We start from the raw sequence: 22,901 nt of genomic DNA, 5'->3' as shown, positions 1-22,901 counted from the left end.
TGTGTGTTTCCATGCGTTTGTGTACAGAGTGATAAGTGATCACTCTGCTGATTAACAGCACCACCACTTCCTGCCCCATCAAAACAACTGCATTAAATGTGTGTGTGTGTGTCTGTGTGTGTGTATAATGTGACTGGATCAGCCACTTCTGGTGCTATCACACTGAATGAATAGCTGTGATCAGTGGTTATCGCTGATAACACGTTATATAAGAGATATAACCTGTAGGTGCAATGACATCCACCATCATTATCATCCATTGTAATCTGTGATAAACAGAAAGCTACCCACATTATGTAATAACTGTCTAGCAGTTGCATAAAATACATGTAAAAATCTCTGTTTAAAACGTGAGCTTTTTCACTGGTTGATAACAACATGAGAGCTTTTTTTTTGGGTGCATAAACCTAACCAGCCTCGCACACTCACCTCCAGTTGTTTAAGATGCAAAAATATATTTATTTGCAACACTTACCATTACGCCTGCACCAGGCAAGTGTTTGATCACAAAAAGGCCATTTTATTTAAGAAGTGACTGAAAAACTGAAAACAGCCAGCGTGTTTCAATGACTGCAGTTGTAATTTTTTTCCATACGAATTAAGATCTGAAAGAATGATTAGATTAAGGTAGAGACGTAGAGTACCTGTGTTACATTAAGGCCCAATGGTCTGCAACATCATCAGTCCCTTTTATATATGCTTGCTCTTAAGGCAAACAAAACAAAACAAAACAAAAGGTTCAATGACTTATTTACACTAAGGTTGGGCAATAAAATCTTTCCAACTGACAATCGTTAGTCCAATAACCAACCATAGGGATATACTCAAGTATGTAATCATGCACAGACTGATTTGCATGTTTACAATTTCTAAGTTTTGTTATGAGGGAATATTTGACCTTTACTTGTTTGTTTCAGTATTAATCAAGCTACGTTTTGGATTATTCATTTATTTATTTATTTGAGATGCAACAAATCGCACAAAAGACTTAACTTTACATAAAATATTTTTTTAATGTTTGCTGGAAGAGAGATTTAGATTTTTGACTTACAAAATTAAACAAAAAGTATTTGTTGTTTGGTTGAGTGTATGAGACAGATAAATGCTGGAACAGCCTGTAAACACGGTTATCCAGTCTTTAAGCCTGACATAATTAGCCGTGCCTGGGTCCAAATTCTTCTGCAGATCCCCAAGTCACACGACCACTGCAGCATCACTGAGAGTTAAAAACTGTCCAAATCCTTTCATCTTTAATAAAGTGATCAGTGTTGCTGATCTAAAAGGTGTAACAATTAAGTTTAACGTCCAGGCATCCATGAAAACCGAATTTATGAAATTTAATGGAGTTAGAAGTTAGCAGGAAGTTAGCTTGCTAGTTTCCATCTAAATATCATATACCATGTTCTGACTGAGGGATTTATGAAACAAATTAAGACGTACAGCTATGGTATCATTTCTGACATAAATGAAGACAAGAAAGTAAACAGCAGTGACTTTTATAGGGTTACTGAAGTTTGGCTAGCTGGTATATAATGATGTGCTATGTGATCGCTAGCGACACAGCTATGTTAGCATAATGTAAACAGTGAAGCTGGAGGATGAACAGCAACTTTTTTTCCCACTCGATAAAAGTTAATGTGAGGGTTCCCGAAGGTTCGGGACAAATGCAATCGAATGGCAGGATGCAGTAAACAGACCAAGCTTCAGTCAGGAGAACAACTGAGATAATCAAATTCAAATCAAATTCAAATTTTATTTGTCACGTACACAGTCATACACAGTACGATATGCAGTGAAATGCTTAGACAACTGCTCGTGACCTAAAGAAAACAAAAAAGGAAAAGGCTATGAATAAGATAGGAAATAAATATGAAAAATTAAAAAGGGTAAATTTAACTAAGAAGGAATATAATATAAATTAAGGTTAAAAATGAAATAACTGTACAACACAAATTAGAATGAAGGGTAAATTTAACTGAGAAAGAATAAGATAAAATATATAATTTAAAGTTGAAAATAAAATAACTGTACAACAAAATACACAATACACAGTATAGAACTATATAAGAATGTATGAAGAAATATAAATAAATAAATATATACACAATAACAGCAGCTGTACAAGTATTAACTGGAAATGAAGAATATAGTGACCAGTGTTGTGCAATCCACATTATGTCTTGTGCAGTGCAAATATGCTTAAAGTGATTTAAGTGATGAAGTAAAAACAATGTCCAGAATGTCCAGTGTGTGTGTAAGAACCATATGTGTGGGTCAGTACTGTGTGGTGGTGTGAATGACAGACCATATCGCCTGCAGGAAGAAGCTCCTCCTCAGTCTCTCTGTGTTGTTGTTGTGTGCTGTTCCCGAACCAGGTTAAGATGTTTCCCGCCAGGATGCTCTCTATGGTGCACGAGTAAAAGTTCCTGAGCACCTTGGAGGGCAGTTGGAAGTCTCTCAAGCGTCTGAGGTGGTAGAGACGCTGTCGGGCCTTTTTCACCACGGTGTTGATGTGACAGGACCATGACAGGTCCTGCGTGATGTGAACTCTGAGGTATTTGAAGCTGTCCACTCTCTCCACTGGGCACTCGTTGATGACGGGGGTCTGGTAGTTCCTCTCCTGCTTAGTGCTGAAGTCCACTATCAGCTCCTTTGTCTTACTGACATTTAGAAGGAGGTTGTTCCTCTGGCACCAGTTCTCCAGATTCCTAATCTCCTTCAGGTAGGCCGTCTCGTTGTTATCAGAGATCAGGCCCACCACGACGGTGTCGTCAGCAAACTTGATGATGGTGGTGGAGCTGGTAGTGGCCACACAGTCATATGTGTACAAAGAGTACAGCAGGGGGCTCAGAACACACCCCTGGGGGGCTCCAGTGCTGAGAGTGGTGGAGGCTGAGACATGTCCGCCCATCCTTACTGCCTGTGGTCTGCCAGTTAGGAAGTTGGAGATCCACTGACACATAGATGAGCTGAGTCCCAGATGCTCCAGCTTGGTGGTGAGTGTGGAGGGAATTATGGTATTAAATGCAGAGCTGTAGTCTATGAAGAGCATTTTAACATAATTCCCCCTTCTAGTGTCCAAGTGAGTGAGTGATGTGTGGAGGAGATGAGAGATGGCATCGTCTGTGGAACGATTTGGACGGTAAGCGAACTGTAGTGGGTCCAGTGTGTCTGGTAGTGAAGAAATGATGAAGTCTCTGACCAGGCGTTCAAAACGCTTCATCACTACTGAGGTGAGGGCTACAGGGCGATAGTCATTGAGAGAAGCAGGGTGGGGTTTCTTCGGGACAGGAACAATGATGGACTCTTTGAAGCATGTGGGGATCACCGACTGAGATAAAGAGATGTTGAATATTTCAGTGAACACAGGAGCTAGCTGGTATGTGCAGTCTCTGAGGATACGACCTGGGATGCCGTCTGGTCCTGCTGCTTTCCTGGTGTTCACTCTCTTGAAGGCTCTCCTTACTTCATGCTCAGAGATGACGAGAACGTTTCCGGTGCTGGCAGTATCTTCCTGTCTAGCACTAGCATTGTTGGAGTCCTTAGCTGCAGCCTCGAAGCGAGCATAGAAAGTGTTCAGCTCGTCTGCCAGAGTCACGGCCGCGTTCGTCATACCGGTTGTTGGTGCTTTATAGTCCGTTATTGTCCTTAGTCCCCGCCACAGGCTCCTGGAGTCACTCTGTTGGGGTTGTGACTCTAGTTTCCTCCCGTAGCGCTGCTTCGCCTATTTCACCGCCCTCCGCACGTTATATGACGCGGCTTTGTACGGGTCCATGTCCCCCGTTGTGAGTCCCGTGTTGTAGGCAGCGGTGCGGGATCTCAGAGCGTCGCGGATGGTTTTATCCACCCACGGCTTCTGGTTGGGAAACGTTGTGATAGTCTTTGTCTCCACGGTATCATCCACTAGTTTCCAGATGAATCCCACAACCGCTTCCGTAAACACGTTGACATCATCATCGGAGCTGTTTCTGAACATGCCCCAGTCTGCGTCATTGAGTGCGTCCTGTAACGCGGCCACCGATTGATCTGTCCAGCGCGCGACCTTCCTCTGAACCGGAACTTCCTGTTTCAGCCTTTGTTTGTATTTTGGCATGAGGGAGATGGCGGCGTGATCAGATTTGCCAAACGGAGGGCGGGATTGTGCCTTGTAGCCGTCCTTGACCGTAGTGTAGCAGTGGTCCAGTGTCCTTTCACCTCTGGTGGGGCAGGTGATGTGTTGATAAAAGTTCGGCGCTGCGCGTTTGAGGTTGCCGCTATTAATTATCTTTGTCTTAAAATCGCTGGGAGCCAAAATCGCAACTGAAAATATATTTACTGCACGGCCCCGATGCAGATCATAAATATCAAATAATGCAATTAAAAGAAAGCAGTGCCTCTAAAGACAATTCATTCAGCAATGACATTTTCCACCCCAACTCTGAAGGCAATTTAATAATACATGATGATGATGAAATTTCTAGGAGGCTGTGTTGCTGTATGTGTGAGTATGCACTGCAACACGTGCAGCTCCTGTCATGTATCAATGCATGCTCAGTCGAGTGTATAGGCATCTCAAGTGTGCTCACATGCATCACAGTGTGCGTGTGTGTGTGTGTGATGAGGTATCATGGCAATCATTTGCCTTCTGAGTGTCTCCTGAAAGATCATTGTGACTGTTATTACAGAGAAAAGAAGAAGAGTGGACATGAGGAGGAAGACGTATTGGTTTCACAATACTGGCGCTAAAATTGTGACATTTTGACCCACTGTTTTGTAATTACCGTCACATGACTCTGTTTTTGCAGAGAGAAAGGCCTCAAAAGAGTGTGCATTAGGAGGCAGGAGTCACAGTGCTGTGGGAGACCAGGAAACAAGATCACATGAACATCAATCACATGAAGTACCTTGATTTCTTTTTCCCCCTGGACTTTTCACACTTCATTTCATTTTCAGTCGCTGTGAAGTACATACTCCACAACCATGTTCACCCAGCCATTACTGTAAAAACAACAATCTACACTGTGGACCAATGTACCGTTACACACTTTGTTGGTAGAATAAAGTGGAAGGGATAGAGGAAGACAAGAACGGGGAGGATGGTGAAAGGGGTGAGGTAAGAAGAGGAAAAAAGGAAGGGGACTAAACAAAGACTGAGCTATCATTTTAAAGAAGAAGAAGTACTAGTACTGCAAGATGACGGAGAGAAAAGCAGCAAGGCGAGGGGAGAGAAACGAAAAGAAGACCCAAAATAGAAAACCAAGCAGAGAGAGAGAGAGAGAGAGAGAGGGGCAAGGAAAGAAAAGAGGTTGCGTGAGATAGACAAGACACTCGACGTCACAGCTTTGCCTTTGAGTGAAGTGATGAGAGGAGAACGGGGAGCGGAGGGAAAAGAAAGGAAGATGAAGGGGGAGAAAAATAAGACAGGAGGGCGACAAGTGGAGCGAAAGAGAATAACAAAATGAAGGCAAATGAGCTAAGTGAAAGAGGCGGAGTTAGAGAAGGAAGGAGAAGTGATGGAGGAAGATCAAAGAGGGAGCAGCATGGACAAGGGATCATCAGTGAGTGATGAGAAGGAGAAGGGGGGAGTGAAGAGTCCAGGAAGGATGGAGTGCACTGCCTGTGTTTCACTCTGCTGCACAAAACAATCACAAGCCAAGCACCTCTCTCTCTCAAAAATAAAAGAGTGGAGGAGGAACAAAAAAGTGATGGAAAGAAAGAGAGAGAGGACTGTGGTAGTTTAAAAAAAACAAAAAGTCCTCACCCACACAGGTCAAAGCTGAGCAAAAAAACCCAAAACGCTTCCTGTCAGCTGAAACCCAGCTTCATATCACACATGTGAAAACTCAAAGAGCTCCAAACACCATCGCAACACCAGCTGCACATTTACTTATTGCTCGTTTAATGACATCACAAGCCTACAAAATGGAAATGAAATGAAAGAAAATAAAAATATTCATTCTCAAGCTTTAGGCCAACAGTCTCTACGAACTCACAGTGAAAAGCCAAATCTGCAGTAATTTCAGCAGGCAGAAAGGAGCAAATCCTCATTCACAGAGGATGAATCTTTTCTTAATAAATGCCCAAACCTCTTTCTGCAATAGCAAATTCTGTAAAACTGATTTTATCCACTATTTAATACTTTTTCAATATATTTTCTGTTAGTCGTCCTACATTATCCCTTTAAAAGTCAGGGGCAGTGATATACTAGTGAGAAGCTTAGGGTAACATCACATTGAAACCTGTATGTGATCAAGTTCCCCTTTTGTTAAAAAAATGTTTTTAATTCTTTTCGCCACTTTTTCCTCCTTTACAAAGAAGTCCCACAGAGTAGGACTTAGCAAAAACGATTCTGCACTGTGCATGATACTCCTACTCCCAGCTCATCATTTTTCAAAATGCAGTGACTGTCGAGATGATGCATACTTTAGTCCAAACCGGGATCAACCTTTTCTTCTTTCAGCTGCTCCCTTCAGAAGTTGTAGTCGATCATTTTCATGATCACCTCCATCTCACTCTACCCTACCATCCTCCTCTGTCACACCAGCCTTATGCACGTCCTCTTTCACCACATCCATTAATCTTCTCTGTGGTCTTCCCGTTTTCCACTTACTTGGCAGCTCCATCTTCAACATTCTCCATCCAGTATATCCACTATCCCTCAGTTTGACATTTCCAAACCATCTCAGCCTTGCCTCTCTAACCTCATCTCCAAACTGCTAAACCACACCTGTCCCTGTGATGCACTCATTTCCAATCTTCTCCCTTCTGGTCAAGCCAATGAGAATATCTTCAGCTCAGCCTCCTTTTTGTCAGAGCCACCGACTCCAAACAATAAGTCACAGCAGGTTATACCACCAGCTTCTAAACCTTCTTCTTCATCCTTCTGGCACAAACTACCCCAACACTCATCTCCTCCCACTCCAACCTGTCTGCACTCTCTTTGTCACCTCTCTTGGGCACTGTCTGCTTTGAATGGTCAATCCCAGGTATTTGAACTTCCATCCCTCTTCTCTCCGGCGCTTACCTCCACCTCTCCAGGATCTCTTCCACCTGCTCCCTAGTTTCACTACAGGTGTCTGAACCTAACAAGCACCTGAAAATCAAACACATCTGGAATTGGAAAACAAACAAACAAACAAACCAAAAAAAAAAAAAAAAAAAAAAAAAAGAAGGAGGAGGAAGAAAGAACCCAAAACACAAAGGTCTAATTAGGACGTGAAGCACAGCCTTCTGTCTCCTGAGGTTAATGTGGTTACTGCTGGTTAACTGCAGTTGTTGTGCCTGAAACTGCATGTTTCAGGCACAACAACAGTAACAGAGTAAAAAAAAAAACATTTTAAGGACAAAAACCTGTCCTGGGAATTTCCCTGTAAAACACATGATATGTGAGCAGCGAAAGTAGGAAAGGAGAAAATAGGTGTAAAGTGCTGACAACAGCTTACACAAGGTGAGAAGCAAATACAACACACTGAATTCGCACATGATGTTATCCAGTGACTTGTTACCCCCCCTCCTGTCTTCCTCACGAGTTGCAGACACACACAAGCCAAATCTGTGTGACTTTTGTCAATTACAGCTCAGCTGGAACATAAACATGTTTAAAGCAGCCACGCTACTCCCAACTAAGCCCATGTTTTGTGGGCCTACAGACAAGGCCAATCAAACAGTTAAGACCAAATGTGACCCATAAAAGGGCTAATAAAGGAATGCTCATTGCTATCTGGATACAGCCATGAATACAACCTAATTCACTGTAAAACCTTTCTTCTCCACAAAATAAGGCAAAGTGGGGTGAATCTGCATGCATTCACAAATCTAAATATAGCCAAGCCTCTTCAAACTAAAAAACGAAAACAAAAAAAACAAAAAAACAACGCAATTCAGTCAATAACGGCGGAGCACGCATCATGTTAACAAACCTGGTGGATGATCATAAACCTTCAGCTGCTCCTTTTTCACATGTTCAGATTTTAGATTAACAGAGAAGCTGCAGCCACCTGATGATAATGTTCAACAATGCAAACACCAACTCCACTGGTTCTCTTATGCATGTTAAAGCCCTCTCAAAGCACTTTTACTCCCATGCTTTGAGTTCTCCACTTTTATCTCGTTTTTTCATCTCTCGCCTCTGTATCCCAGCACCCTCGTTGATGCTTGTGCTTAAGAAATGCTAGATGCTGGTTAAAAGTCACACGTCAACTTTCCATCGTTTATAGTGCAATTTAAGAGAAAGAAAGCACACAAATCTGACTCCAGTATAAGTCTTTAGAGCTCTATCTGCACACCTTAAATGCATCCCTCTCTGCAGCTGCTGAGGTAACATTTGGACGAAGCACAAAAAAAGATGGGGAGGGGGGCTCACTGAAGTGTGTTGCATAATCAACACCATCGGAACAAACAGCAGAAAAACATGAAAAACCCTGACATTTTGTGTCTTGGGAGACGTTCTGTGTCAGAATACAGATTGACAGACCACGTGACTTTTGCGCATTGCTTTGTGGGTACCCGTGGCAACAAAATCAAAACACTGCATCGAGCGCTAGTATTTCCAGCACCGGTAATCATTAATTCTGCGGTTTTAATCCCTACTTGCATTTTATTTGGCCCCAAAAACAGTTCTGTACAAAATGACGGAGAACACGGCAGGTCCGTACAAAGACTGACTGGACGAAAAGGCAAAAAAAAGGACGGGGAAAAAAAATCAAAGGAGTGAAAGGGTCAGACATACGAGCATACAGAGTGGAGTATGGACGTTAGCGTGCTGCCCAACTTTCATCACGCACATATTTATTATTATATGGTAATAAGTGTGAGTGCATACACTCACAAAATGTTTAGTAACTTTCCCCCCTTTATTTCCTGTACAGGCAAACACAATCGTTTCAGGTTGTAGTATTACACAACATTTTCAGATCTAATAGAAATAAAATGAGTTTTTCGTAATTCATTCAATTTATTGTCTTTATTTATAACTGACATTGTTTCATTCTATTATAGAATCTTACAGGAAAGAGGCAAAATTGTAAAAATCCATTATGCTTTATTAGCTGCTTCGGTGAAAAACAAATCAACAATGCAAAAAAACCCCAAACATTGCAAAACAACATATTGGAAAACATGTATTCATCACTTGATTGCTTCAATACAACCCTTGGGCACATATATGCGGGACTTTTCGTGGCTGTTTTGAGCTCTCTCTCTCTTAACCGATCAAATCTTGCTGTGGTAGCAGCTTTAAACTCGGTCTGACACAGGCTGATACAGGTTGATAGAGGGTGCCCAGTCTGGATCGCATTCCAGCATTTTGTAGGCTGGTTTTCCTACAAAACACAACAAACATTAGCCCACAAAGCCACAGTGAACAAAGCAGCATAGCACAACGATTTCAATTCAAATCAATATAAGACTTATTTGTAACCTACATCAACAATTATGTTATGATAAATTAAGTAATAACTACAACAGAAGATGTACCTTTGTGGAAATGCTTGGAGCAGACTAACCTGTGAGCTGGAGTGTTCTGGGACTTTATATTTGGTCTTCGAATGGCTGCAATCCAGGCCATCCGTCGCCTCTTTGTTACTTCGGAAACATGGCTTAAACAATTTCTCTTCCACGACGTAATCCAATAACAACCGATCTCTTTACCCGTCGGCTTCCCGTGGCTGACATGCGACCGGCTATTGCAGTTAATAATACAACAGCTTCTTGCTATTTTTTGTGTTTCTTTTTATCTCCATGTGACTGTTTTCATGTGAATGCCTGCGTACGCTAGTACCACTTGCCACTCGTTCCCAGAATCCTTTGCGGTTTTACCCCTGAATGACGTCACATTTTCAATCTCTATATATAAAGGTGGATGAGACTGACTACCCATCTGCTTTGATCAGAGCCAAACTGGATGTTGTGATATTAGTCAGTGCTTTAGCTGAATCTTCCTTAGACATTTAATGTGTTATGTTGATTTCATTTGATAGATTCCCCCCCCTAAATACTTACTCACTGTTAATTATTAGATTTGCCAGGGTGATAGATCACCCAGTATTAGCTACAGTATTTGCTATATTATCTTATATATTCATATTTAAAATGATGAATGAAAATGTAAAAGGTAATAAAGAGACAGGGAACTTTGCAACGTCTCTGTTGGAAACACCACAAACACAATCAGTGTCTGATCCAAGCAGAGCCGTAGAGAGCTTAAAGGGGTAATCCATCACTCATTCTCACATTGACACTACATAACTATTGGCCGATATATCAGAAGATCTCATTGTTTGAATCTAGCTAAACAGTAGTTTGTTTAATTTGACATTTAACTTACATGAAAAAATATACAGTGATTGGATACATCCACCAAGCACCTCGCTCCTGAAGGATACCTGCAGTCCATTCTCATTCCCGAGGCACAATATACTGACGATTTGTCAAGTCCCGCGGCGTTCCTGAGGAATGCGAAAGGTGACCTTCCGCATTCTTATGCTACGTGCCGGGTTATAGATAAAATCCAGTACAATAACGCTCCCGAGGTAGTACTCATTCCAGCCATGTATTCCAGTCCTAACGCTAACCAGAACCTTATCCCAAACCTTAACCAGCACTTTAATCATTTTAGATAGTGTTTTCCAAAACGATTTAAGTAAAATGAAAGTACATATGTAGATTCATTCCAAATGGTTCTCATATTTCCTTTGTTTTGTTTTGTTTTTTTTGATCTTGTAATCTAGGGACGTCTTGGGTGCCTGGAAGTGTAATATATCGATGATTTGTCACCTAGCATATGCTTTGGGAGTAAGAACGTGTTAATACCTGCACACAGATCTGCTTCTGATATTTTGATGTGAATACCAACAAGAAGTCTACTAATATTCTATATTTCAGTTTCATATGTTTGTGAAACATATTACCCCAAATGGTAGAGAATTTTCAAAAAAAATAAAATAAAATCGGGATCTAGATCAACTCCAGGGGTTAATCACTTCTGCAGAAAGTTTTTAGTCACCATAGACTGTAAGATGTTGCAAAGACTGGCGATCTTGCAGAGGCACAATTTCAGAAACTATAGTTAGATTAACACTAAGACTTTTCCCATCATGCTCCAGATGAAAATTTACCACAAAAAAGTTGATCAATGGATCACATACAGAAGCAGGTTTTTGTGTTTCTACTGAAAAACAAACAAACAAAAAAACAATACAAAAGTGTTGATTTACCTCGAGCATCAAGACCCTAATCCAAGACAGTATAAGCATTTATGTACATTAAAAATATATATATGTGACACTGAAAGTGTTGGAAAACTACTTCAGAGTAAGGTTGTCCATAACTATACAGTCAAACAAACAAAAACTGAACGCATAAATTGAACCAACCACAAAGCTCTTTGTCAGAGGTAATTAACAGAGACACAAAACAGACCAACAAATGACTAAGACAACGGATTAATAATCAAAACTGATTTGTGTCAAATGACTAATCACTTTAATTGTTAAAAAGGAAAAAAGGGTGTCCTCGAATCTGCTCCGGCAACAAATATTCAGCTGCTGCTACTGCTGCTGTAATTACTCGTGATAATTAGGAGGATCTAAATTATTTTGTTGTCTTTTTGTCCCGACTCACACAAACATGTCGGCTTTCCCTCACAGAGGCGTGGAGCTCGGGCTGAAATGAACGTTTCACAATTGCTGACAAGCAGATGTTTCGCAATTAATTAAAATCTCAAGCTACAACTGGGCGCAATAATTGTTCCTTTGCTGCTGGATGTTCGTGTTGTGGAGCCACTGCTGTGTGTGTGTAAACTTAATGTTTAGTCTGACATTTCAAACAAAGCTTCCCGTCAGAAGGAAAAGGGAAACGCTTAAATAAAAGTGTGTGTTGGGGGGGACGCAGCTTAATATGCAGGAAAAGCCGTTGGGTCCGCGGTGGCGTGCGCACTCATAAAAACAACACATGCGCACGTTCTGCAGCTCCATCCGTCTCTTCTCACTTTTTTAATTTGTTTTTTTATTTCTTCTCTTATGTGCTCTCATATACACGCGCGCACGTGTCTGCATGAACAGAGAAAAGCACAGTCTAGCCACACGTGCACGCCCGCCCCCTAAACCCCCGCCCCCAAAAAACACTGCACAACATCCTTCTCGCACAGGCAAAACGCACGAACGCGCAAGAACCGAGCCTTCGGAGACCAACACAAACTCTGCAGCCCTCCTCTCTCTCCTTCTCTCTCACATACACACGCGCGCGCGCGCACTCTCTCTACACCCCCTCTCTTCCCAGCATTAGTCAATAGAGTCAGGATACATAAACCACCCACCAGTCACCCAAAGCATCTCCCAGCCAAACCCTACCTCTCTCTCTCTCCCTGAAACAACACACATACAACCCGCAACAGCCTGAGCAAGAACAGGACAAGAACAGCAAGAACATTCAAATTCTTAAATTAAATCAGGCCAAGTGCCCAGAATTCATAAACACGCAACAGCACGAATTCAGGTAAGCAGCGCACCCAGGTTGGCTTATCAGCACGTATGAAAGCAGCTCCAGCTCCAGCGTGAAGGTGTAATACAGTCAGAACATGTGGGAGGGATGGACGAGAACTGTGGCACAAATTCAGTCTTTCTTTGGGTTTAAAGCACATCTGACACACTCCAGTCTTTTTTTTTTTACTTGTTGTTGTTGTTAAGACCAGGCGTGTGGTGGAAGCTCTTAGTTGAGGACAAGCCGTATATAAAAGCTGTAAAAGTACCAGCTTTATTGGCCCTTCATTGCTGCTCTTGCTTATGTTAAAACTGACGCTCCAACACCATGGCCGACGTTTAATTTTGGGGAAACATGATAACAGGTACAGCCGAGCGCTGGCGCAGTTTCCAGGCAGCCTTTCAGTTATCTTGTTTATTTTTTAAAACCGGCCACAGCTTCAGTCAATTAATCAATTACGGACGCATACAGGTGTTAATTCGCGCTGTTTGCCGGTTTAAGCCGGATTTAGAAGAAGTCAATGTTTGGTGGCTCTTACCTTTTTGTCCGGAGACCTTGTTTCTCCGTTGGTGTGGGGAAAAAATAATAAATAATAATAAAAAACGGCCGCTGCGCTCCTCCAAAATGAACGTTAACTCCCTTCTCCCTGGAGGTCTCGCGCACTTCACGTGCGGAGCTTTCTCACTCTCTGCGCTTGTCTGTCCGTCTTTCTGTCTTTTCTTTTCTCGCGGGATTTCCTCCTCCACCTTCCAACCGTCTTCTTGTACTTCTCCTCCTCCTCTTCTTCTTCTCTGCTTCTTCTTCTTCCACCACTTTCTTCTTCTTCTTCTTCAGCTCGTTCTCCTCGCGCCATCCGGACGAAGACGGAGCGGCTCGCGACGCTTGTGCTCGTGCTGCTGATGCTGCGCCTCCATCCTGACGCCGGCGGCTGCTTCAGCGGGAGATAGCAGAGATGCTCTCTCTCTCTCTCTCTCTCTCTCTCTCTCTCTCTCTCTCTCTCTCTGTGTGTGTGTGTGTGTGTGTGTGTGTGTCTGAAATCTAAATCCTGTAGCTACAGGTGATGATTTTTTTTAAATCCGAGATAGAGTCTTAGTGCAGCCCACGCGGTTGCTTGCAGAGTGTCTTGTTTCCACAGAGAGGCGTCGGTAACCGCAGCGTTTGACACGGACGAGATACCACTTCACGTCCTCTCGATCTCTCTCGCTGTTGACCCCCATCAAACGAAATGGTATAGATCCACTCCATTTCCACTCCACTGCATTTGGAATAGGAACGCTCCTCTCTGTTTCTTTTTGATTTATATGGTCGTATTTTTCTTTTTTGCGACAGGCGTGTTTAATAAAGACTTTGCACGTTGATGTTTTCTACTCAGCTCAACAAATATTTGATAAGGCATCCAGCACTTTAATCGTTATATTATGGAGTTGTTAAAACAGTGGTGCTTCAGCATTTCATTACACAGTTAAGGATCTTTATGCTTCTTTTGTTGCAAGGAATACTGAATTATCTTTACCCTGCATTTATTTGTGACGTTTCTGACAAATAAATGCAAACTAAAGGATGGACAGATAGATCAATAGATGGTTGCAATAATTTTTAAGCATGATAACTTCATAAAAGCACAACACAAGGGGAAAGCATGACATTTAAGTAAATCTGTCAAAAACCAAAAAGAACATTTCAGAAAATAGCACACATAAAGCATGTTTCATACAAATAACTATTCAGAAAAGCAATGAAAGCAAAAACACCCGATTTCATCTATTTTTTTCATAACTTGTTCACTACACCAAAATAATCCAACTGTTTAGTTTTTTTTGTCTTATTTTCAATGAAACCTTCTGTTTAAATTGATTCTTAAACCACTTTTCACCCCTAGAACAGCCTGTAGACTGCGTATGTGAAATTCATTTTACATTGTTGGCCACATACAGCTCACTTTGATCTTAGGTGTGCCGAACCAATGAAATCCCTCTTTCTGCTTCTGGGAAAAGTGCATTTTCAACAGTATGTCTCAGTTTTTTCACATGATAAAGAAACATTGCTGAAGTAAATGAAAGAAATCTCTCAGCGTGGCTGTTTGGGGTTAAATTATAAGCAATAAATGTGTAAAACTACAGAAAAAGTTCTGGTAGCTCGATGACTTGATTGTGTGGAATCTCTATAAAACAACACACATTTGGAGAGTCAACGGTGACAAAAAACAAATGAGTAGACTTCAGTTATTTGGGTTTTTTTTTTTGTCTGTGTAGTATGAAGGACTAGTATTAAAACACATTTTTAAAGTCCAAAATTTATGGCCTCGTTAGCATTTTCCAAAGCCCCCCAGTGGGCTGTAGTCTTTGCCGGACTGATAAAAATCTGTGATGGTCTAAAATGTTACACAGAGGTGAAATTGAAATATGAGTATTACAGTCTTAATCCATGACATGTAATCTGCTACCCTGCACCATCTCCGTCAACAGGATGGATTTAATGTTGTGGATTTGTTTAGCAGTTGCACAGTTCAATCAGCTGCATTACTTTTGCTCTTCCTCCCCCTATAGTTTAAACATTAGTAGGCAACTAATAGGTGCCTGGAATCTGATCATTACTGACCCTTTTGAAGGCTGTTTTTTTAAATTTCTCTTCCATTAGTATTACATCCTTAGGACTAGCTGAAGTTTTCTATCTGATGCTGGACAGTGTTTAGAGACTTTCGTCCATGCTCTTCTTGCTAATTAGAGCTGTCAGTCATTGCCAGGGGGCGGGTCTCAAGTGCAGAGGCCAGCTGGAAATTTGAGGGTGCAGCTTGAATGCTAAGGAGGCTTTGAAGCAAAGGTCCAGTTAGACGTGCACTGAAATTAAATGGTGACCTCTTGTAGTTAATTAAGGGCACAGCAGCAGTCCCCTTTATGAACTACAGAAAATAGAGACTGATAAGTTTGAGGAGATAACTATTTTCATTTTATTTTATTTGAAACAAAACTGGTGCCTTATTGATTTTCTGATGCCTAATGATCAACAGGTAAAGATTTACTGTGACAGACTGGCGACTTGTCCAGGATGTACCCCACCTCTTACCCTATGGCACCAGCTGATGGATGGTAAAGATTCACAACAAGAGGTCACAGGTGTGTGTAAAGTGTTATACTGCAGCTGGTTGTAATTTTCATGGTGACTGCTGTCCTGTCAGAGGTACACTAATGCCATAAAGCGGCTTGTAGTGCAAGAAGTTGTTAATACTTAAAGAGAATATCTATTTTCTAATTACAAACCATTGAAACTGTAAAGAAAATCCAGGAATATCTTTTAAAAAAACATGTAAAGCACTAGTTAAAGACTTCAGGCTGAACCACTGGAGCTAGACAGGCCTCAGACAGGTGTACATACAGATTGCAGTTACACAAGACTGAGACAATCATATGTTCTCCCACCTTGATGTAAAATTGAAGCTAGCCTTTATTGATTCCCTTAAATGGATCCATTGTATTTAATAATATTTAATTTTAATTATTAGGAGCATTGAGCAAGCATTGTGCAGTTACCTTGGGATGTTTGGAAGACTGTAAAGGTCAAATCTCAGACAGGAAACCAAAACAAGAACAGGAAGAACATGCAGACTTGGTATACACTTGCTGCGAGGTGATATTGTTTGCCACCTGGCCATGAGTTCTTATTGTTTTCATCAAGACTTGGTGTCCCATCAAGACTTAATATATTGATTAAAAACAACCCCAATTAACCAAAAAAGTTTGGATATTGTATGAAATATACATTAAAAAGATGCAAGAAGACGTTCTCTCTCTTTTCTCTTTTAAAATCTTTAAATACAGCAGCACAGACCAGACTGATGGGAGACTACATTCTGTAGTGGTCTTGCAGAAGCACCTTGTTTGGCCTTGGGGTTTACCCAGAGTAAAGCTGACCTTACTAGCAGGTCTTAGCCTCCACATTCTCTTTTGTCTCTACCATGAGGGGGGACAGAGAGACGAGAACCATAAAGTTAGAAATGCAACATGATTTCAGTGTCTTTTTATTCTGGGGAAACATTAGTCCTGTGCACACACAAAATGTGGACTCGAACTCTAAAAAGAAAACTGCTTCTTTAGAATTGACGTCATTGCCTTTGAAGACCAAAATGTAACAGTTCAGCTACTCCAAATACACTGATGTCGTACCAAATTCACTCCCTGTGCTCATCTCATCTGATGCTAAATGTTCCAAAAGGAAAGAATGAATACATTTGTGTGTGTGTGTGTGTGTGTGTGTGTGTGTGTGTGTGTGTGTGTGTGTGTGCATGGTAGCAAGTATAATCCATCATAACGCAGACACCTGGTGCCTCTGCTATTGCCCCTGCTTTTCCTGGACAGTGTGTGTGTGTTTGTTCTGCCCAGTGTGTGGGAGTCGGTATCCATGGGACGCCTGATTCAATTACTGGATCATCATGAAGAGATGAATGGAAAGATAGAGAGGGAAGGAAAGAGAGACAGGGAGGGAACAATTGTAGGAGGATAAGATGAAAAGAAGAAGAAGAGTTAGAAATAAGTCAGAGAAAGGGGACAAAAAGGAGATCAGTGGAATTGAGTCTGTCTGTGTGTGTGTGTGTGTGTGTGTGTGTGTGTGTGTGTGTGTGTGTGTGTGTGTGTGTGTGTGTGTGTTTGGGGGGGGGGGGGGGGGGCGTCACAGCGTGCAAGAAAATTGTTAGATGAAGGAATTGAAAATACATTAAAAGATGACGAAAGAACAAATTGAAGGGAAAGGACTGGAAGGGGGCCTAGACTAGTAGCAGAAAAGCTGGATGTATAACAGAGCCAGGTTGGGGGTTGGGGGGGGGGGGGTTTAAAAGTGAGAGATGGATAAAACAGTGGAAAGATATAAGAGCGGAGGGAGGCGAGAGACGGTTGTTCATCTCTACAAGTGTGTGACATTTTCCAGAATAGCGGCTTGTTTAAACCAAAGCGTTGCGACGAACAAGCATGTGTGTTAGTAGAATCTGGCTCCGATAGATTACTCTGAGCTTAACCAGCACACACACACACACACACACACACACACACACTCTCTTTTAGGTATGCTACCATAAAAGCAGAAGGGCAGAAGGCAACCTGCATCTTTATAATAAATGGAGTAAGAAATATGTGTGTTTATAATTTTTCACTAATCCATCTCGGCTGTATTAGACTCTTACTTTTTCTCAAACATGAAAAGACCAGCTTGCTGTTCAGAGGCCATATGGGGCAAACAATCTTATCACAAAAACAATTTGTTCCCAAGAGACCCGGTTAACCTCACTGTAATGGATAATCATTGGTGAACAAACTTACAGTATACACAGAAATTAACAGCTGATTCATCTGATAGTGATTCAGTCACCACATCTTTCCAGTCAGAGTGGTTAGAGCCCATTACAATCACATGTTTTCCTGGACACTATGATATCATGTTATCATCATGATATCCAAACATATTTCCTGGGGTTGTTCAAGGAACGCACGTCATTGCTCCTGAAGTGTGTTACACAACGTAAAATCTGGGTAACAATTTGTGATCAAATTGAGTAGCTGAGGCTATGTGGCACACCACAGAACATCTGGAAAACCTTGCCTGATCTGATAAGGGTGATTTTTGCTGCAAAATTTGGATGCGAGAGTCAGAATTTGACATAAACGTGAAAACTCTGATCCATCCCCCCTTTACTAGTGGTTCAAGACAATCCAGGCTGCGTGATAAAATTATCTGGGGGATATTTTGTTGGCACACTTTGCTTCTGTGACCATGTGGTCACAAGCTTTAGGTGGTGACTGAAGAACGCAATCTTTCTCCAGACGGTGGCTGGCCTTCCCCTCAGAGATAGGGTGATGAGTTTGGCCATCTGGGAGGGTCTTAAAGTAGAGCCACTACTCTCTACACTGAAAGGAACCAGTTGAGGTTGTTTGGGCATCTGACAGGGACGCTTGGCACCTCCTGGTTAACATGTTTCAGGTATGTCCCACCAGAAGAAGGCCACGGGGCAGACCCAGGACATGCTAGAGAGATTATATCTCTCAGCTGGCCTGAGGACACCCCTTACAGTAGCCTAAGCTAAGATCATCTGATGAAAATGGACGAACAGATGGATACTTTGGTCACCCTTATCACCTTTTAAATGCCACAGCTCTCTGGGTACTGTGTACATTATTGTGTCCATCCCTTACAAACCACAGTTTGCCATCTTCTGATGGCTGCTTGTAGCATGATGACACACTACTAAGTTCAGATCAAACGGATGTCTTGAATGGACTCTAAAGTCTAATTCAATATGTGGTGGATCAGGACATTCACATCATGGATTTGCAGCTGACAAATCTACAACTGTGTGATGCTGTCATGTTGAAATGGACTGCACCATGGAGAATTAACCTCCTAGGACCTGGACATCAGATTTTGGGTTGTCTAGACCACGATACTAAATTTTGCCCTTTCAAATGAGCCCTATTGCTCAAAGGGGCAATTTGTTGCTTCTCATTTTGTTTTTGTACTCGGGAAAAATGCTGCTGTGTTCAGACACCAAATAAAGAGTTTTGCACATCATTACTGAATTGTGGCTTTATAGGTTTCTATTGAACACTATATAAAATCCCTAGAATATCCCTAAAATGGGGCAGCTGGAGAATACACTCAGTCATTTCCTGTCTCTCTGTATGTCATGTGATCTCTTGGGCAAACTGTGCGGGGTGGTTCAACAATTACCGTGGGTTGCTGACATACTGGCCTCCTCTCCAGTCTCGGTGGCTCCAACTTCTGAACTTTGCCAACTATTGTAGTTTCTTCCCTACTCACCCCCCCCGGTTTGTCAAGGACAACACTGCCAACTCACTGTCATCAGACTGGGCCACCGCTGCCTGCCTGCAGCTTCCACTCTTAGCTCCCCCCGTTCCTTCTGTCTGACTCTCACTCTAAGAGTAAACAGCTCTCCTCTAACTGCCTCCCAACCGTGGCTCCAGTGTTCCAGCTTTCACTGTGATCCATCTCTCTTCACTTCCATTCGTTCTCTGGCTCATCTCTCTTAAAGGGCTGCACTGACTTGGGGCAGCTCATTAAATTTAAAGTGAATTAACTAAAATAACAAAAAAAAAGAGAGGAATTTTCACAATAAAAGCATAAAAACAATTCCAATCCATTTACTAACAGCACAGTAAATGAAATCACACAAAGCCATAAAAAACAACTTCATTTTGTGGAATGTGAATCATTGTATGCATAAAAAAAGCACACAAAGAAATGCTGCTGTTTTGGCTCTTATATAATCTCAGTTTATTATACTCGATAAATAAATAAATAACAGACACTTCAAAGGGCTGTCAGTGTTGAGGCAGTTGAGTTGATCTCGAGGCAAGAATGAAGTATTTTGCTATTGCTATTAGTGCATCTTGGATCATTGGTTCCCCACATTGTTTTGATGTCCCAACTTCCCCTTGTTCATACACGCAGGTGTCAAACTGAATGTAACGTCAGCTCAGAGAAACTTCTGCCTTCAGCAGATAAAGGAGAAAACAACCTTTTAGTGTCAAATCACATTGTTACACTCAACTATCTTTGCTTTTTTCCCCCCAAACTTTACTTGGAGAAGATTCTTTCCTTATCTCATTTGTAAAGCAGAGCCATGAGGGTGGATGCTGTACAATATATATTTGCAAGCACACTGCACAATAACTGCAATATTAGTCCCTCTGTTTTCCCTTTAACCATCACTTTTTCTGACCCAATACAATTCAAAGACTAGATAAATATCGGAGAAGAAACTCTTTCTTTTGCCCAAGTTGAGCCTGCACATTTGATGGGGATCATAAAAAAAGTATATCAATCTTTTTTCATCATAAAATCAGTTTTATCTTTCTTTGAAGCTTCTACTTTGCAAAGTGTCCAGTTACACGTAAAAGTAATTAAAATTATGATTAACAGCCGATCTGGAGCATTGAATTACTGTTAAATCTCCTTCAGTTCTCACTGAATTTAAAAGATTCACATGCAAAGAGTCAAGCACTCGATGCTTGGTAGATATAACGTTCAAGGTGTTCTTTAATCTTTCAAGAACTTGGTCCTGGGAACCCAGAGTCCAAAACATCCTTAATATAAGATAATTAATTTAATTAATTAAGTTAATTAGTTCCTGTCAAAATTACTTTACAGGGTGAAAGGAGGAAGATTGCCTAAACTGAAACCTTTGCTCTCTTTCTAGTTGAGTTACCTTTTGCTTCACCTGCTGGTGAATCTCTTTATTGCACTACAGAAACAAAAGTACCAGTTAAACAGAACCTTGTTTTTGTTTTCTCCTTTTTTGCATTAATTTCACTATTCACCTTAGATACATTTAGATTTTACTCGACACCCAGAAAACAAATGTGTCATCACATTCTGAGGGAAATGAATTTAAAGGGATCTGTTTAGTGAAACTTCTGAAATTTGATTAAATAAAATAATTTATCTCACTTCAAAAAATGTCATGCAGGAAGATAAATCTAGAAGGACATCCTCCTTCACGCCTTTCTTAATCCCATTAATTTATGGCTTCTCCTCTTCTGTCTTTCCTACATCTCCTTGTCTCTTCCTTGTCCTCGTTTCGCTCTTTGTTTCATATTTCATTTCCTCTCTCCTCAATAACATCTCCTCCTCCTGCCATTTCTTTCTTATTTTTCTCCATTGGTGGGAGGGTGAGGGTGGGTGGGGGGCGTCAACCGTGACATTCTGGTTAAACTGGGAGATTTACCTCACTGTTTTGCTTTGCTCTAACAAGCAGCTAATTAGGCCTGCAAGTGCACGTGGCATGTACGTGCACAAGTGTTTTGTTTATTCATTTGTGTGTGTGTGTCAAAAGGGTAGCTTTTATTGCTCTTGTCATGAAAACACCCAATTAAAAGAGTGAAGATTTAGTACTGGAGAAACAAAGCCAAAAGCTTTAAAGGTGAAGAGACAGATGGATAGGAAATTAAATGTAGTGCTAAGGAATAATAATAATAATCATGATAGTAATAATAAATGAATGACACAGAGAGCTACGTTAAGCGCACACATCATTTCACCGACAATGAAAATGATTTTGGCATGGACAGACGGGAACATGGACCTGATTAAATCTCCACTGCAGCGATTATGCCATCATCATCATCACAGATCAGTCTAAAAGCAACAAGAGCAATCTTAATCTGGGTGCGCTTTTATACTGTAACACGACTCAGAGAGGACACGCTACCCACTTCATGCTTCTGTCAGTTTCTCTAAAATATAAATGATCTTTCCATTTCTGCATCTGCCCTGATTTTCTGAGCCCGTTTCAATTGTTTTATGTATAATCTGCAATTGATTACAAATCACTGCAGCTCCTTTTTGATGAAACGTTGAAGTAATTTTTCAGAAAAACTCTGAAACTGTCACCAAACTTTAGCTGAAGTTCAACAACAGAAGCACAGAACATTTCTGCACTGGCAAAGTCAGATTCCAAGTTTATTTAATCAGAAACCAGAAGTCGGAGATATTGAGAAGGGGATTTTATTTATTTATTTATTTTCGTACAGTTTAGCATCACTTCAAAAAGTGCCAGTGTCAGTCAGTGAAAATGCGCATAAATAAATGTTTGTTCAAGTTTGTGTTTTTTCCATCATATTTCATATACACACTTTTTTTAAAAATGTATACCCTAATATGGCCTCAATCTAAACCCTTAAAGTGAAATGTGCTTAAAAAGAAAATCACAGAAGTAAAAAAAAGAAAAGAAAATATCATTTAATATGCTCCAATTACGCTCTAGGTATGAAAGTTTAAATTTACATGAAGTTTAATAGGTTCTTTAACTAGTGCTGATGTTACATTACCCACAGTTACCAGATTTATTCTGCTTATTGTAGAATAAGTTGCACATTTTAGCTGTCGTTCCAGTTCAAGCCTGTCTGATGCTCTCTGTATCAGTGTATACACATAATCTCCTTACTGAGTGGCCTCTGGGGTGTGTTCAAATAGTTGCAAGCTTGATAACTTCGGTAGAGGGCAGAGGTTAGAAGAAATGGCTCTTAACTCCATGAGGTCTTTACATAACACCATAAAGCTGGTCTCATGTGAATAGACGACTTTGCAGGGAAAATTCAGCCGGCTGGAGGATTAGAAACACTTTTCTTTCTCTGTCTCTCGCTCTTCTCTTCCATCTTTTCTGTGTCACTTCTTCCCCTTTTTCAAAACTGCACTTCCTGTTCTGTCGTTTATCCTCCCGCTCTTCCATCCTTTGTTCGGTCTCTGTCTCCCGGCGGAGTTGTTCTCAATGAAAAAGAAAAAAAAAAATCTAATTAGTGGATTACAACAAAGTCACCTTGCTATGATATTTCAGAGAGACACACACAGGCTTATGTCTATCTATGCACTTTGTCTCACAACTACATTTCAGCATCATAAAGAAAATACTTGTAGACTGTGTGAGCTCAGAGGTACGCCGATGT

The 22,901-nt window shown here is 41.1% G+C and overlaps 1 protein-coding gene across 1 annotated transcript in view; it reads right to left on the bottom strand.

Annotated features, from left to right (window-relative positions):
- The window catches only part of trpc5a (transient receptor potential cation channel, subfamily C, member 5a), a 198,825-nt gene extending 185,448 nt beyond the window's left edge, over positions 1-13,377 (bottom strand). Inside the window, exon 1 of the mRNA XM_004570111.3 lies at positions 12,995-13,377. The gene's annotated coding sequence lies outside the window, so the exon portion shown is untranslated. The remainder of the gene's footprint in view (positions 1-12,994) is intronic.
- Positions 13,378-22,901: the final 9,524 nt, after the last annotated feature.

This window comes from Maylandia zebra, linkage group LG3 (assembly GCF_041146795.1).
Source record: "Maylandia zebra isolate NMK-2024a linkage group LG3, Mzebra_GT3a, whole genome shotgun sequence".
Lineage (NCBI taxonomy): Eukaryota > Metazoa > Chordata > Actinopteri > Cichliformes > Cichlidae > Maylandia > Maylandia zebra.
Note: the sequence above shows the minus strand (reverse complement) of the source record. Positions and strands in the feature narration are given on the sequence as shown.